Raw genomic sequence first — 16,732 nt, 5'->3', positions numbered from 1 at the left:
GGTTTTCTAAACACTGCCTTCAAGCATCGATTTTGGAGGATCTGGAGTTCACGCAGTCTAGATTTGCTTGCATTTCCCCAAACTGCTACAAGATATTGTAATCTAGAGTGTACCAGAGAGAAGTACAGTTTTTTTAGCCAAGACACAGGAACATATGAAGATATTTTCCGAAATATTCCACATATAAGAGCAATTTGCTTTTTAAGTAGATCGAGATGAAACCCAGCTCAGCGTGGTGTCAATAACGAGACCAAGATATTTACACGATAGGACTTGATTGACTTGTGAGTTCCCCACAGGAATGCTCATTAAGTCGGACTCTGGACGCCTGGATGAGCGGAAGATCATATACGTCGTTTTGCTCAGATTGAGAGATAGTAAATTCGAATCGAAGTATTCCTTGAGCACAGTCAAATCCTGTTCCATGTGTTCTCTTATTCTTTCACAGTTAGGATTACTGTATGAAATACTTGTATCATCGGCGAAGAAACGTATTTGGCCAATCAGCTTGAGGCGTGATAAATCATAAATAAATATCAATAACAAGAGGGGGCCTAGTACACTACCCTGAGGAACACCAGTGTGAATAGATAGTAATTCGCTAATTTTTCCATTTGCTGATAAACATTGCCATCGATTTTCTAAATAGTTAGTTAATATGTCGAGAGCTTTTCCTCTTATTCCATAGCACTGAAGTTTTTGCAGCAGCAGTCCATGATTAACATTATCGAAGGCCTTTTGAAGATCCAAAAAGAGAGCTCCGGCTAACATTTTTCCATCGATTGCCTTGTAGATATCTTCAGTCAGCTGACATGTGGTGGAGAGAGTGCTGTACCCTCGTCTGAATCCATACTGATGCTTTGACAACAAGTTAAATCGGCTAAGGTATTCCATTATCCTCGTAGCTAATAATTGTTCCAGAATCTTGTTCAAAATTAATAACAGTGATATTGGCCTAGTTATTCAAGTTCATTGAATCTCCAGATTTGAATATAGGAACAACCTTAGCTGTTTTCAAGCAATCTGGATATCGACCTGTATCAATCATTTTATTGAACACGTTTTCTAAAAGTTTTGCAAAGGCTAGATGGTGTTTCGTTATTGTGCCAGGGCTTACAGCATCAAGTCCAGGTGATTTGTTATTGTCTAATTTCGCAATCAGTATTATTATTTCCTGGGCAAATGTTCTTTTCAAAAACATAGAACAATCATTGTTGGGAAGGGTTCCAAACTTGAAAATGTTTCTATCACTTTTCAGCGTGCTTGCTACGTTGGATCCCATTCAGCAGAAAAAATTATTTAGTAATTTACAAACAACATTCCCATCATTTACTTCTGCATTCGGTGTTCTCAATGTGATAATTGAAGATTTTTTTTTATTTCCTAGCACATCATTGATGAGCTGCCAAGATTCTTTCTGCGATGCATTACCGAGGAGCTGATGATAATAGTTTTTTTTTACAGATTGTCTTTTCACGCTGCAGTTTTTGTGAGACATGTTTGAATAGTTCTTTGGAGTGAGTGTCGGTTGGATTGCGTTAACAACGTTTAAGTAGATTATCTTTGTTTCTGATTAGTTGCCACAGATTTACAGTCATCCATGGACAATGTCCTTTTATACAAGCTTGAATATTAACTGTTTTTGTGCAGTTTTGCCGGATTTCTTTATATTTTTGAAGAACGTATTCGAGCTTTCCTTCACCACTTAGTATTGTTGGAATATTGGCAAGGACGGATGTCAACAAATCATTGAGTTTTTGATAGTTTATAACTTCTTTTGAAATTAATTGGCTTTTCGAGCTATGTTTGCAGTTGAAAGTTGATAGAATTATGCTGTGGTCGCTTACATCAGTAAAAACTGTCTCATTCATCATTGATGATAACATAGATTTTGAGCAGATGGTGTGGTCTAAGATATTGTTACTGATGGATCTTGTCGTAACATTATTGGTCACTTCAAGATTGAAAGAACTTAGAAGTCGAGTGTATTCCTCCACAACAGGGTTGGATGATAGGTTAGTTGGAACATTCATATCACCAGTATTTTGGTCACATTTTCTACTCGCAAGAATGTTTTCAAGTTTATTGAAAAGGTTGGCTACAGCATAATTGGGAGGCCTATATACAGCATGAATGTCGATATATATCCCTTTGATGAACAGCTTCAGTTGAATGTAATGCAACCCGTCATCTTCCTCTACTTTCGTCACAATGAAGTCTATGTTGTTCCGGACATATACTACTAACCCACCGTGGGAGGATTGCCGACAGGAGAATATAGCTTGATAACCATCTAGGTTGTACAAATTAACTACGGACTGTTTCAACCAAGTTTCGCCAATGACCAACACGTCGACGCCATTTTCGTATCGATCCAAAAACTCTTTAACGAAATCAAATTTTTCTATGTTATTCATCCCACGTATATTCCAGTGTAAAATACGAAATGTTGACGGAAAATTAAGTTTATTATTTAACAAATCTTGGATACAATTGTAAGAATAGTTTTTAAAAGTAGTATCGTTCATATTCTGAGTAAACATATTGATTTCATTTTGTTATTTGTGATTACGCTGACGACGCTTGGGTGATGGCTCTGGAATGGAAGAAGACAATGCTGAAGACGTGGATATCTCGAGACGCCGTTTAGATGCTCCTTCAACTAAATTTTTCACATCAGTACGATTGCGGATGGTTTCAATTTTCGAGTTCTGGTCACGTTTAACCAAAACTACTCCGTTTCTCCCTGGCCATACAAACTTCAGCTTGAGTACATCCTGTGATTCACGAACGTCACGCAGAAGAGCCATACCATACGCAGTCATCTCATCATGGATTGTTATGTATCCTGACTTTTCACTAAAAGCTCCACCCAGCGAACTAACAGCTAGTTGGCCGTGGTTACGTTTTTTTTTTCTAAAAGAAGCTCTTTTGAATTCACTTCCTTGAAAACAACTTTAATCGGTGTGTGAGTATTTTCGATCCTTGAGTCATTTAGTCGCCTTACTTCTTCTAGAGCATCCGTTGACAGGTCTAGTCCTAAACCACTGCAGACGTTGCGTATGACTTCGGGAAGCAATTCATCTTTCAGGACTGGTACTCCCAAAAAAATTTCGTTACGTGACAAAGCGGCTCGGTTGAGCATATCTACCTCTAGGTCCGATCGCATTGCCGTGTGGTCATGTTTTAGCTCCTTGATTTCATGAAGAATATCGTCGAATGTATCCGAGAGGTATGCCTGACTGTTTTGAATCTCCTTGATGGCAGTTTCCATAGATTGACGTGACGATGCATTTTCTTGACGAAGGGCTTTCATTTCGACGAGCAGTTGATGTAATTGATTCGTAGGCTGGCTGTTGAGCTCCTTTGACGACCGCTGATGCATCTCCTGGCAAGTAGCCGAACAAAAATATGGTTTGGAACGAACTTTTCGTTTAGCGATTCCAATAATCCGCTTGCATTTGAAATGATTGAACTGATTGCAGTAAGAACACTCAATGCCTTTGTTTACATCGATTTCGGCTTTCTCACAGATGGTGCAAATCATTATGTCATCTTCATCTTCCATGGTGATTGGCATAATGTCTCACTGTTCACGACTGTTATGATGACTAAAGACACTCGAAGTATTAGCGTGACAATAGATGTCAGATGACTAGCTCACGTCTCATGCTTGCTATAAATGTTGATGGCTAGTATTGGTGATGGTTTGGATGAAACACTGTGGCAACATATACAGAAAAATATCCGCGAAATAGTAAGCAAAATGAATGATAATAATCAATGCTATTCCAACAACGATGCTCAAATATATACATACGGTTTTCTGCACAGATATCAACTTCTTCTTCACTTTGATCTTAGCCTTTAGGCCGAGAAGCGATGAGATATCAACTTATTTTTACTGCAAACAGCTCCAGAGTATCCAAGCCATATTCCGATATGGTTAGGCAAATCTTGGGTATTAATCGAAACCTTCGACAACTGTTTTTTTTTTTCGGAATAAGTGGCACGGAGTAAAAAATTAGCAACCAATAGACCACAGTGTTGCCAGCATTTTTGTTGAAATCGGGGCTAAACTAATTTCTCGCGGTACTAACACTAGCAGGTTGTCTCAGGTCTCAGGTCTAAAGTCTCATGTCTCAGGTCTATCGTTTTATGTCTCAAGTCTCTACTCTCAGGTTTCAGGTCTAATGTTCCATGTCCTAGGTCTCATGACTCTGAACTTAGGTCTCAGGTGTCATGTCTAAAGCCTCAACTCTCAGGTCTCAAATCGCAGGTCTTAGGTCACAGGTGTCATGTCGAAAGTCTCAGGTCTCAAGTCCCATGTCTCAGGTTTAGATATCAGTTGTCTCAATTGTCAGGTCTCAAGTCTCAGGTACCAGTTCGCAGTCTCAGATCTCATGTCTCTAGTGTCAAGTATCAGGTCTCAAGTCTCAAGTTTCAAGTCTCAAGTCTCCGATTTCGGGTATCAGGCCTCAGGTCAAAGTACATATCTTAATGTTTCGAGTTTCAGAGCTGCAGCTTTTGAATGGTCTTTTTTTTACATGGTTTTCCGCAATTAGCACGGTTTTTTTACACGTTTTTCGGGAATTTACAAGGTTTGTTTTACACGTTTTTCGGGAATTTACAAGGTTTGTTTTACACGGTTTTCGGGAATTAACCCGGTTTTATTACACGGCTTTTTTTCACGCGGTACGTATATCATTGTGAAAAAAAACCTGACTGTATGTTCTGGAACGAAATACAGAAGCAAGACAAAATTCATATTTTTCATATTAAAGATTAACTGTCACTTTGAGTTTTTTTTAAAGTTCTTTATAAATGTGCATGTGCATGAAAATATGCACTACGATATGAAAAAAACCGATTGATGTTCAATATAATCTCCTGACGTAGCAGTCACATACGGTGAATTCAGCATAATAAAAATGCAAATTATGCCGCACCACCACCGCTTTCTGAATTATTCATGGTATTTGAAGTCCTTAATGACTTTATTACTAGCTGATTCTACTTTGATTGAAAATAATCGTTCAGCTGTGCATTTTGTCGGGTGCTAATGTAGATGGTAAAACTGTTTCGATTGAAACTGCAACATTGTTGCAACGCAATTGCCGCAATCGTTGTTGGAATGTTCTGAAAAAACATAAATGACTTTATATGATGGAGACAAAAAAAAATAAAAAAACCAAATAGGTGAACAGTTTATTGGATGCTTCTTTTTGCAATTTATCCTTTTATATTTTCTAAATAAGATGAATTTTTCATCTTCTTAATCTAAAAAAAAACTTTACAGCACAACCTTGATCGACGCCTGGATGGCTTCCAGCAATTAAAAAATGTTGGTAAGCAAGATGAGGTACAGGAAACAGAAAACCGGGAAGCCGAAACAGTACACCCAAAATTCAGCCTTCACTCCAATCATGAGTTCCCTATATTTCAACATCATTGGCACAAAATGTGAACGCCAGCGGTGGTGATTCGATTTGAGACCGCTGGCATCAACCTCCCAGTGTAACTTTGGCAATTAACGCCTGTTCTCAAACTGGCTCAGCTTATATACTGGTGAAGCTATCGGATGGGCAAGATGAAGAGAGTTTAGTTCGTTGTGAGATAGAATCTCATTGACAGCATTTTTTTTCCTTATTTCTGGGATAATTATTCAATAGGATGAATCTCATAATTTTTTTTTCTGGTTCCGCTTGAATGTGATAATGTCATGGATCATTTTACACGGAAACTCGAGTCTTTATGTAAGAAGTGCTTTCCCAATCATATCATCTTTGGCACAGAACACTCTTCAGCGCATTTTTGGCATAGAGTTAGCGCCGAGTGGCATTGAAATTTGGCAACCCATTCTGTGCTGTAAGTTTATATGTAAAAACACCCTAAGAAGAGGATGCAAAATTTCAATGCTGCTCGGCGCTTACTCTATGCCGAAAATACACTGAAAAGTGTACTGTGCCATAGATGATATGATTGGAAAAGCCCTACTGTCATAAAGACTCGAGCTCCCAAGCAAAATCATGAATGACCACTACATTCAAGCGATACAAGAAAAAAAAATTATGGGATTTTTATCAAATTGGATAATTTATCTCAAAATAAAAATAATAATGCGATAATGGAACACAACGCAACATTCTTATTTCGCCTTGCCAGAGAAAGCTTGTTAGTCCGGTCCGGCATAGAATCTTATGCCGATAATTCCACCTCCAAGAAAGGTCATTATAGAAATAGAGTCTGATTTGTGAGTGTACAAACTTGATAAAATAAAAACTACATTAAACAGCAGCAAACAATGGCATCATTATTGTATGGTACGTTGTAAAGCAGCACGAGTAGGTATCGAGAGACCCATCGAGCGAACGAGAGAAGCTGCTAACTCCAAACAAACTATCGTCCGGCACATGATATCTGGTTTATCGATGTATAGATTTTTTTTCCATAGTTCCATATGGGTTCATGGTACGTTTACAAAGAAGATTCAGGAATAGAGGAGGTAGTAGGAAGGAACAGGAGGGATAGGCTCTCTATTAAAAACAGCCCGATGGAAACTAAACGATCGATTATTTATGCTCTTGTGTACATTTAACCCGAATAGGTACCCACTCGCAAGCTTGACGTTTTTACACTCCATTGGTACTGTTTTGCGTGAAGTGTGCTCAAGCTACAGGCATTCTCTTGCGGGATATTGATGCTGACAGATGGGATGAAAGTCATTATGTTTTGATATCGAGATTAGTTCCAATCCAACCAACTTGCAAACTCATGCACAGGCCATGTGTTTGAAAACTCATCTACTCAGTTGTATGTAATTAACGTGAAGAGACTGTTTGAAAAGATGTGATTTCAAACGAATTCTAAAACATAAGCACTTTGAATCAGATTTATGAAGACTCATCATGCATAACTAAAGACAAAAATTAGCTTTATTATGAATTCTTGCAATCGTTTTGTATGTTAACAATTGTATGCTTAGGACTTAATAATCACTTTTTGAAGAGAATTAGAAAGAGATAGGGAAATACGAAAAAAAAGAAAGACAAAGATCAATAGCTTTTAGGAAATGTATATGCCAGTTTATTTTATACAACGTATGTTTGTACCTTCGTGTAAATATTTAATTATAGTAGGTACCTAAGTAAATGACATAAATACTTATCTAACACATTGAAGTGAAAAAAAATTGTTAAAAAAGCATCGACAATGTTGCTGAATCAAACGAAACAATCTAGAAACATGAACACATGGATCGTTGCGGCGTATAATGATAATTTAAAATCATATCAGTATCAGATAGTAATGAAGCCATTAACGATTTCACAAGCCATGAATAATTCTGCATGCTGCATCAAGGCATAATTTGTATTTTTTTTTTTTATTTATCACAGTACCAGCATTGCCAGATAGATGATAATTTTATAAGTAAAATAATTTAAAATCGAGTATATCCTCAACGACTCAAGATCTTGGAAATTTAAAAAAAACATCTGTCTGAATTTTCTTCGATCCCGAAACATCACAGTTTCTGTTATGATAAACAAATAAGTATTTATTATGAAATCCTCAAAATAAAACTGTTCAAGACATTATCTCTTCAGAAGACTGGTTGAAAATGCCCGAAGCAATATTTTATACTCCTTATGGTTTTGTAAGAAAAAGGGGATGTTTTTAGAAAGTTTTGGAAAGCCTTGATATCTATAAAGCCTATTTTGCGCAGATCCGAGACGGAGATGGTTTATATAACGATAATAATAAATAATGCAAAAAACTCATAAATTAAAATAAATTGCATGATAGCTAATAGAAATAAATTTGCATACTATTTCATTGTATATAATTGCAATCAAGCAATTCTTTAACGAAAAGTTCAATAAAATCAACAATACTAAAGGTGATAAAATTCCCATCATCTACAACTTATTTTCTGCTCATTTCATCTCTTGGTTTTTTTTTAATATTCCTATTTTTCCATTGAAAATTTAAAAATTTATGTATTCCCACCTTCTTGCATCTTAAAAATTGGGGAGGGGTGGTTTGACAAAAAAGAAATTGATGTTTGTTCCGGCCTAACAACTGTGTAAATTTTTGGTGGCAGTAGGATTTGAGATGGGCCAATGGCGTGCGAACAAGGGGGATGCTAGGCGGGATAAGTTCATTCTTCCACCTGAAGGATAAGAAGGGGGAGGGGTCTTCTATACTAATTGAGTAAACTAAACCAAATGTTTCCAAAAAGTATATTTGAGTACGAGAAATGTTTTTTTTTACGTTCCGTTACTACTCCCTCTATCCAATGGGAAAAGAGGAGGGAGGCTTTCATATGAAATTTTCGGATCACTCGAGAACTTATTATTAAATACTTGAATGATAACAACTAGAGGAGAGTATTTGAATACAAGAGATATTTCTTAGTTCAGTAAACGTTGACTAACATACCTTCCCCTCTTCCCCACACAGTCCGCAGGGTTCGGCCAGGGCACACCCTCAACATTCTGTGGGGGATGGTTTTCCATTTTAAGAGATTTATAATCTGAGGCAACGAAATGGGGGACTTAGCTTCTATTGGAATTATAAGTCAGGAAGTGTACCACAATCTCGAAATAGAAGATGTTACACTTCCAACCGACTGTAATTTCATAAAACGGAGAGTTGTTGCGTAGCGCCAACCGAAGTTTTAGGCGACTGTTCCTGCGAATGCGAATGCGAATGCGACAAGAGATATTTCTTAGTTCAGTGATTTTCAAAGTGGGACCCTAGGGAGCGTTAAGAGCCTACAAGGGGACGATGAAAGAGCTCAGAAATTTGAATTTTTGTTGTACTTCTATACAAATTTGTTCAAAAATACTTCTATGGGGACGGCGAGCTTCAAAATGTCGATTGAGATGATTTGGTTCCATTACGGGAAAGGAAGGAGGAGAGTGGTGCCATACGTTTGTATTGCATAATTCAAGTAAATTGAATCAAATTTTACAGGGCAACTTATAAGGGTACGAGACATGATTCTACGGTGTTGCGAAAACCCTTTTCTCCTTCTAATGGGGTTAGCAGGGGAGTTTCGTAAAAGTTTTTGAAAAATTTGAGAACTTATCCAACAAATCGAACCAACATTGAAAGAAAAAGTATTCGAGTACGAGAAATGTTTCTAATTTTATTTTTAATAGGGATTTCATGCGTTGGAGAGGCAAGAATAGGCTCAAATACTAACTTTATTGCATATATTTAATAACTTCTTAGCAATATGAACCATAGTTTTCATGAGAGGTTTTTTTTTAATAATTAAGACTACTCCTTTTTTCAGAGAAGACCGGAGGAAAAGGAGACGAGTGAAATCATTTGAATACTAAAAATGTTTTTATGATAGTTCGTGGATCTTCCCCACATTTAAAGGAAAAGCCAAAAACATTTCTTAATACGCACAATACTGAAAAAACAATTTTGGATCATCTTTTCGAAAAAAAAAGGCATATCAGATAATCTTATCTTCTTTGCATTGTATTTAATTTGTTGGAAAAGCAGTCAAAACTATATTTTAATTGGATTTTTTTCAACAGAACTTATTTATTCTAAGAAAGTGTAGCAAAGCACACCGGGTCAGCTAGGTTGGATATATAAAAAAGATTTTATCTCTAAATTTGATCACTGGATAATTGATTTTTTTTTTTCATTTAAGCTTCTATCATCAACGATGTGATTTCAATAAATTCCCTTAAGTTCAAAATAATTTTTTTCCTAATCGAGAATTAACATTTCATAATGTTTTTCAATATTTTTTAAGTTTAATATATTACCGGAAAATTTTTCAATCAACCCTTTAATTGGAAATTGAGAAAGGAAATTTAAATAAAGATGAGTTGTAATTCACAATCATTATTATTATGATAAACAAAGATAGCAGGACAAATCTGGGCTATTCAATCTGGAAACCTGAACAAATCCGGGTATTTGATTTCAAAATTGACGACTGAATCCGGGCAATATCCGTACAAATTTGGTCAAAACTAAGGATTTACTCATCCACAATCAAGAAAATTAAGTTGAAAAAAAATTTCGTTTTGATCGCATAAAAAAAATCACAACACAATTTGTTTTTGAAGTTAAATTTAAGAATGCAAATGTGAAAAACTCCGGGCATAACACGGGCTTTTACATCAAAACCCCCGGCAACCAGGCCGGACCGGTCGTTTCTATAATTTTACATTTAACTAGCTGACCCGGCAAACTTTGTTGAGCTTTTGAATTTTCACATAAATAATGTTCATGTAAGTAGACGGCTAATAATTATTCATGTCCATGGAACTGGATTGGTACCGTAAAATGAGGTGACTAGGGAAAATTTACGCACTTTTTTCGGAATATTTCTATAAAATTATGTTAATTGAACCTTAACCAAACCCAATAAAACAAAAAAAGGAATTCGGATTTGTTACTATGAGTTTTAAACAGCTATTTCTGGATAGCTCCTGAGTTGTGTAAATAAGGACAGTGGCTGTAAATCGAGGAATACTTTCATTTCTACTTCAGCGTATTGAACGAGCCCAAGCGTTGTTTTTCACTTTGCATATATTTTTTGGAAGGAATGATTTCCTGTTATTACCTTAATTTATATTTGGAGAAATGTTAATGTAATGCCTTCCTCTAGGGGCAAAAATAATCATAATAATTAATTAATTTTCATTTTGTTGAATTCCAGCGAAAATTTAAAACAAATATATTCTGGGTTGAGCTGAACCATGATTTTTTTTCGTTTTTCATTATTTTCTTCGTTTACAAAGGGACCTAGACATTTTAATGTCCATTTTCGATTAACCCCAAGAAAATTACGTCAAAGACGGTTTTGCTGAAATGTGTTAACATTTGAAGCAGTTTTAATCAATTGCCTTTCTATATTTTCCAAAAATCATTTTGAAAATATCCTTCATCGTACGCCAATTTCGCCGAAATTATTTTTCACTTATTGCAATGAAGAATACTGCATAATTTTCAAAAAAAAAACTTCTTATGGTATGAAACGCGATTGGTTTTATGCTCCAAGTATTTTTTTTAAATTTTTATGAGTAAATTCACACATAATATTCTGTTTCTCGAATTCTGTTACCTGAATTGCATTTGATTTTCTACTTTGAATTATTTCTTCATCTTCTCAATTCACATTCCATAACTATTCGTCAAAATGAGAATGCCTAAATTTTGAATAGAGAAAATTAGAACATTAAAAATATCCATTTGATTCTGATTCTGATTCACAGCAACATAAAATCATAGCGTAATGAAATCTCTTTTTTATAAAAAGGCATTGAAAACTATCAATTTACGTAACGAACAATAACATTTTATATTTGGTCATTAAAATGACCTTGAAAAATTAAAACACGCGTTTTAAGTGTCTGTAAATAATTTTGCAAACTTAATTTTTTTCTTGTTTTTTTAAATCATTTTCTTTCTTAGATAAGCTTTTAAATTCCTGTAGTAAAATCCAAACATTCGCAATGAAAAATAATATAAAATCCTGATTTGATGATAAGAGAATAAGAAATTTAATTTAAAATTCTGAAATTTTACTCAGAATTTTGTTGCTTTTTATCATCAATGTTCAAAACCTGGAAATATGAATATATGGGAGAGTGGGGAATCATGGGCCACTTTTTATCGTTGTTTCATAACTTCTTTATTATAAAAGATAAATTGAAAATAAAAAATGATATGGATTTCTACATTTTCAAGGTATCATAAGGTATTTTTTTTTTAAATTTAATAAGTTATTTTCCCCAAATTCTGACTGTTTGAAAAAAAACAATATTTCTTGGATTTTGAAAAATGGTGGGGAATCACGGGCCACCAAATCCAAATTGACCAAATAACATGAAAAGTTTATGAGTTGACCCAAAACTGTGATTTCCTGATTCATTTCGTTATTTTAAAGCAATTTCAGATGATGAAATAAAAAAGAGAGCTGTGTATGATCGCATAGATTCCAATTTTTTTGTATAGGATGTACAAAAAAATTTTCATAACTCTTCATTTGGCATAAGAAAAATTTGCAAATAGGTAAAACGTATTTTAAGTTCTGAATGTGTATGAAAACACAAAAATATAGGTGATTCAAGATGTGTGGCCAACGATTCCCCATAAGCTATGATTTCATATTGGTTGCGTTTGTGTGACTTATTGATGTTTCATCAAAAATTCCTTTTCCACGTGAAAGATCATGACAAAACTAAGACCATATGCGTATGAGCATATTTTTGTTATGCACTTTAGGTTCCCCATCGATGAAATTAGCGGGTGGTTTTTTAATTGTGGAAGTAAATTTTTCTAACTTTTTTTAGCTTGATAAATGAAAGGAGCATATGATGCGTATTTGAGTCAACAACATATAGGAAAGCGACGACGATGACAGTTGGTTTGAGATTTTTATCTCAACACACATCTGAGATATTAAAAGTGGCCCACGTTTCCCCATGGCCCACGATACCACACTCTCCCCTACAATTTAATTTTTTTTACGTTGACTGGATGTTTATTGTGATGATTAACAAAAAATCAGAAATAAAACTCAAAAGTTTTCTCTGCAAATCTTAATAATTTTTCATGATTTGTACTCAAATGTTAAACCAATATTTTTTATAGTACAGACTATCAACATTTTGTTTCATTTATTTTTTTATTACTTATATATGGTTTTAATAGTTCTCTTTAAACAAAAGGAACATAAACACATATAGGATCTCAATGAAACTTGTTGTTTGCTCGAAAAAAACCACGGGCTGCAGCTTTTTTGTTTTGGATCTTTGTTCATATTTCTCTTAAGATTAAAAATTTATAATCCAAGTTTTTTGTGCTTGAAAATGTTATTGGATCAAAACCTGTTTCTGACTTCTGATACTGATTGTAGGATCAAATCACTGATTGTCACGTGAAGAGTACAGTGGTAATGAAAATGGGCGCCAAAACTTCCTTCCTAAAGGTTGGTAAGCGTCAGTAAGCCTTGATTGCTTTTGGCGCCTTCCTACTCTGGGAGATTTAAATGAAAAAAAAATAAAAATTTGGGAAATCGGGTGCCATGATTTTTATTTGATACCGTCAAACAGGGCTTCATGATGACATAGTTTTTAACATCGTGAAAGAGTTTTTTAAAGCTTTTGATTCTCATAAAAAAATTAAAAAAATCGAGCAATAGATGTACAAATTTTTACATTTTTCGATGCCGTAAAAAACCTACCTACCTACCGTACCTAGTATGAAGGATTGGCTTAATGATATCACCTACAAACTTTATATTGGTTTCATTATCCTATACCAACACTGTTGGTGTATAAATATTTTTCGGACAATCTCCAATTTTTTTCAATTAATATTTTTATAGCTCAGTTAGCTGTCTGGGGCAAAATGCAACAACATGCAATACAGAACTAAATTTCATAAATCGTGTTTCCATGTGCTGGGATATGATTGTTTTGCATTATGCGTTTGTTTACATTAAAATTTCATCCATCCTAAGATTTATTTACACGGTTTGAGATTATAGAATATTTTGTAGTATTTTTTACCCCTAAATGTATGCAGCAGATTAACCTTTTTTTTAAGAATATTTTTGGCAGAAACAATGTAAAATTTAATTCGAACAAAACCAAAAATTACTGCAATTGGTGCTTTATGCGTTATGATATCACAAATGTATCAAAAACTTTAAATTTTCAAACGTTTTCATTTGATTTTTCATTAATTACATAGTTTGTTGCAACTTACCCCTTTTTCTAAGTAGGGTGAAAATCGCATGTTTTTGTAAATTTAAAATTAACTGGTTGAACCAATAAATTTTCTGACTACGTCATTTTGGTGTCCCATAAACCTTAAAACTTTTGATGTACAAGAGGTATGATTATCTGGAAGCATTGAGATTTTAGAAGCCTTTGAAATTGAAAAGTGTTGCATGTTGCCCCAGTTGACGGTACGATTGAAAACTAAAAAATTATTATCAAATTCCACAAAAAATTCCAAACTATCCCTCCGTTGTGTTTTTTTTTTCGTCCGAAGACGAACACAACAAGAAAAATTGCGTGCAAATCAAATGAACCCTACAAGAATTATTCGTGTTCGCACATATTTATGCCTCTATTTTTATTTAAAAAACTAGCTGACCCGGTGTGCTTTGCTACACCTTTCAAAATCAAAGGATATTTTCAAAAATTATTCAATTTTTTATTGTTTTATTGGCAGTATTTTAAATCAAATTATAACATAATTCATAAGCAACCGCTATAAAGTGAGAGCTGCAGCTGGAGTTTCGAATTGCAACACAAAGATAACTTAAACAAATATTCTAAATCTTGCTCTGTAAATTTGTGTTAAAGATCTGATAATTTTAATCTGTCTGGAGGGTCTCAAATTAATCGAACGCAAAAAACTAACTTATTCAATATGGTTGTTTTTTTTATATGTTCTGGGTTTATGCTGAAAAACTGATAAGAGAGCCTTTCCCCTGTCCTTACTTTCACACCCTGCTGAATAGAGGTCGTGATTTTTTAATAATCATAGCTATTTTTTTCGTTCCCAAAAATCCTCTTATATCAAATATAGTTCCATTGGTTGATAAGTTTTTAAGCTTTAGAACCAAATTTATATGGAGCCTCCTCCTTTCTTCCCCTCCCTACACTGTAAAGCGTAAGGATATCTAACAATCGTAGAAACATATCTCGTAACCAAGTACCTTCCATGCCATATTTGTTTCCATTTGTTGGCTTCGTTAGCATACATTGAGAACTTATGCTAGCACTATTGTATTGGGCTCACCTCCCTCCTCCTATGTACCTACTCACTGAAAGGAGGGTGGTATCCCGCATAATTAAAAACAGTTGGGGATATAGTACTAACTATTAACTTAATATATTGGTAGCAGTACCAGTATGAAATATCTTCCAAGTATCATTTCATTATACATGTTCAAAATTTTATTACCTCAATAAATTATGACAGGATCGTATCAGTGACAGTGACAATATGATATATGATTTAGTAAGTATAGTATAATAAGAGAATAAAAATTTGCAACCTTTGAATATTGTCTCTGGACCTTATCCAGGACTCTAACAGTGTACGACAAAGTTTCCTTATATTTTCTTAGCATTAGACATTAAATTAAAAAAAAAACAACATTGACAACATTGTATGAGTTAGACAAGTCGTTATCATTTCACCTCTTGCGGATAATAACTAATATTGTTATTTTAAGATGTAGTTGTGAGCTTATGCATTTTTTCGCTCTTGGGTTCAGCATCTGCTAATTTTCACTTCACTTCGTTAAAATTTGTGTCGGCAACCCCACGCCAGGTTCGGAACTGAAAACTGTGTTCAAAATGGCTCCGAAAAAAAAGAATCACGCTGAGAAAAACACACAGAACGCGAAAAGTAAGTAAAACTATATTATATTATCGATAAAAACTAGTGAGATTAAATAAAACTAATGAAATTACAGAAACAAAGATCTCTGCTGAGCGGAGAGCGGAAAAAAAATCTACTGAAAGGCTGAACAATGCAGATCTGCACAAATAGGTAAGATTGTATAATCCATGTATAATATCAGAAATAAAAAATAAAAATCTCAACATTTAAATTTTTTAATTTTATTTTATTTTTTGTGGGAAAGAATTGGAACTATATTGGTTATGGTACAGGGAAGCTCTTTTTAAAAATATTTTACAATATGCGGAACGTATGATTGAGCGTTATTTTTACTACAAACTACTATAAGCAAACTATATCCATTGAAGTTGATGAAATCTATGATTTTGTATTCCAACGTAGCTAGAACATTCAGGTAGATTGTTTTGCTCGCCAAAAGTGGATGATATTTTAACCGTATCCAATAATGTAGCATGAAATATTTGTTCGAAAAAATCGCTCTTTTTGAATGGTAAACATGCTTAACAGCCCTTTCCCCATATGGTACTTTAACAGATAATCATAATACAGATTGTTAATATGGTCTGTGTTATTGTACATATACTGTTCACTTTACAATAAACGATAACGTTTAGAGACAATATAGAATATTCTCTATATATTGTAATTGATTATGCGGGATGTCAGATAACCATTGAATCATACCAAAATTACCAATTTTCCATGTTTAGTTTTGTCAATTTCTCGAATTTAATTTAAAAAAAAGTTAAATGTGTAACACGGTTACAAAATGATTGAGAGTTTTAAGGTTTGTTGTAATTTTTTTGCAGCAAACATTAGATCTTTCTTTACGTTTGATTGGAAAACTTTCTTCCGGCAACAATCAAGTCGAGACATAGTTGCTCAACTTATAAGCAATAATTTCTGTTCCGTCGTAGTTTAAATTTGCGCCTCTAGTGGTGGGAGTTGGTACCACAATTGGTAACCAATCGCTGTCCAATCTCCCATTTCACCGGGTTAACGGAAATTATGGCCAATTCCGAAGATGATATGTCGGATAATACATCTAATGTATTTATAGATTGGATGTATTAGTGGGCTACGATTCGGGATTAGAATTTCCGGGGGTCAATGCCCCTTTTGCCAGTAAGAATTCTTTCTCGATTCGTACGGCAAACAGTTAACACATAAGCCAAGCTGAAAATCTAAGTTTCGAAGTTTGCACAAGTAGTGAGTCTAATTGGTGAGATAAGGAAAAACCGCAAAGTAAGTTTAATTGCGGACTGGCAAAAATGAAAGCCGATAATTAATTTACGATTGTCTCGTG

This window comes from Uranotaenia lowii, chromosome 2 (genome assembly GCF_029784155.1).
Source record: "Uranotaenia lowii strain MFRU-FL chromosome 2, ASM2978415v1, whole genome shotgun sequence".
NCBI lineage: Eukaryota > Metazoa > Arthropoda > Insecta > Diptera > Culicidae > Uranotaenia > Uranotaenia lowii.
This window is presented reverse-complemented; position numbering follows the sequence as displayed.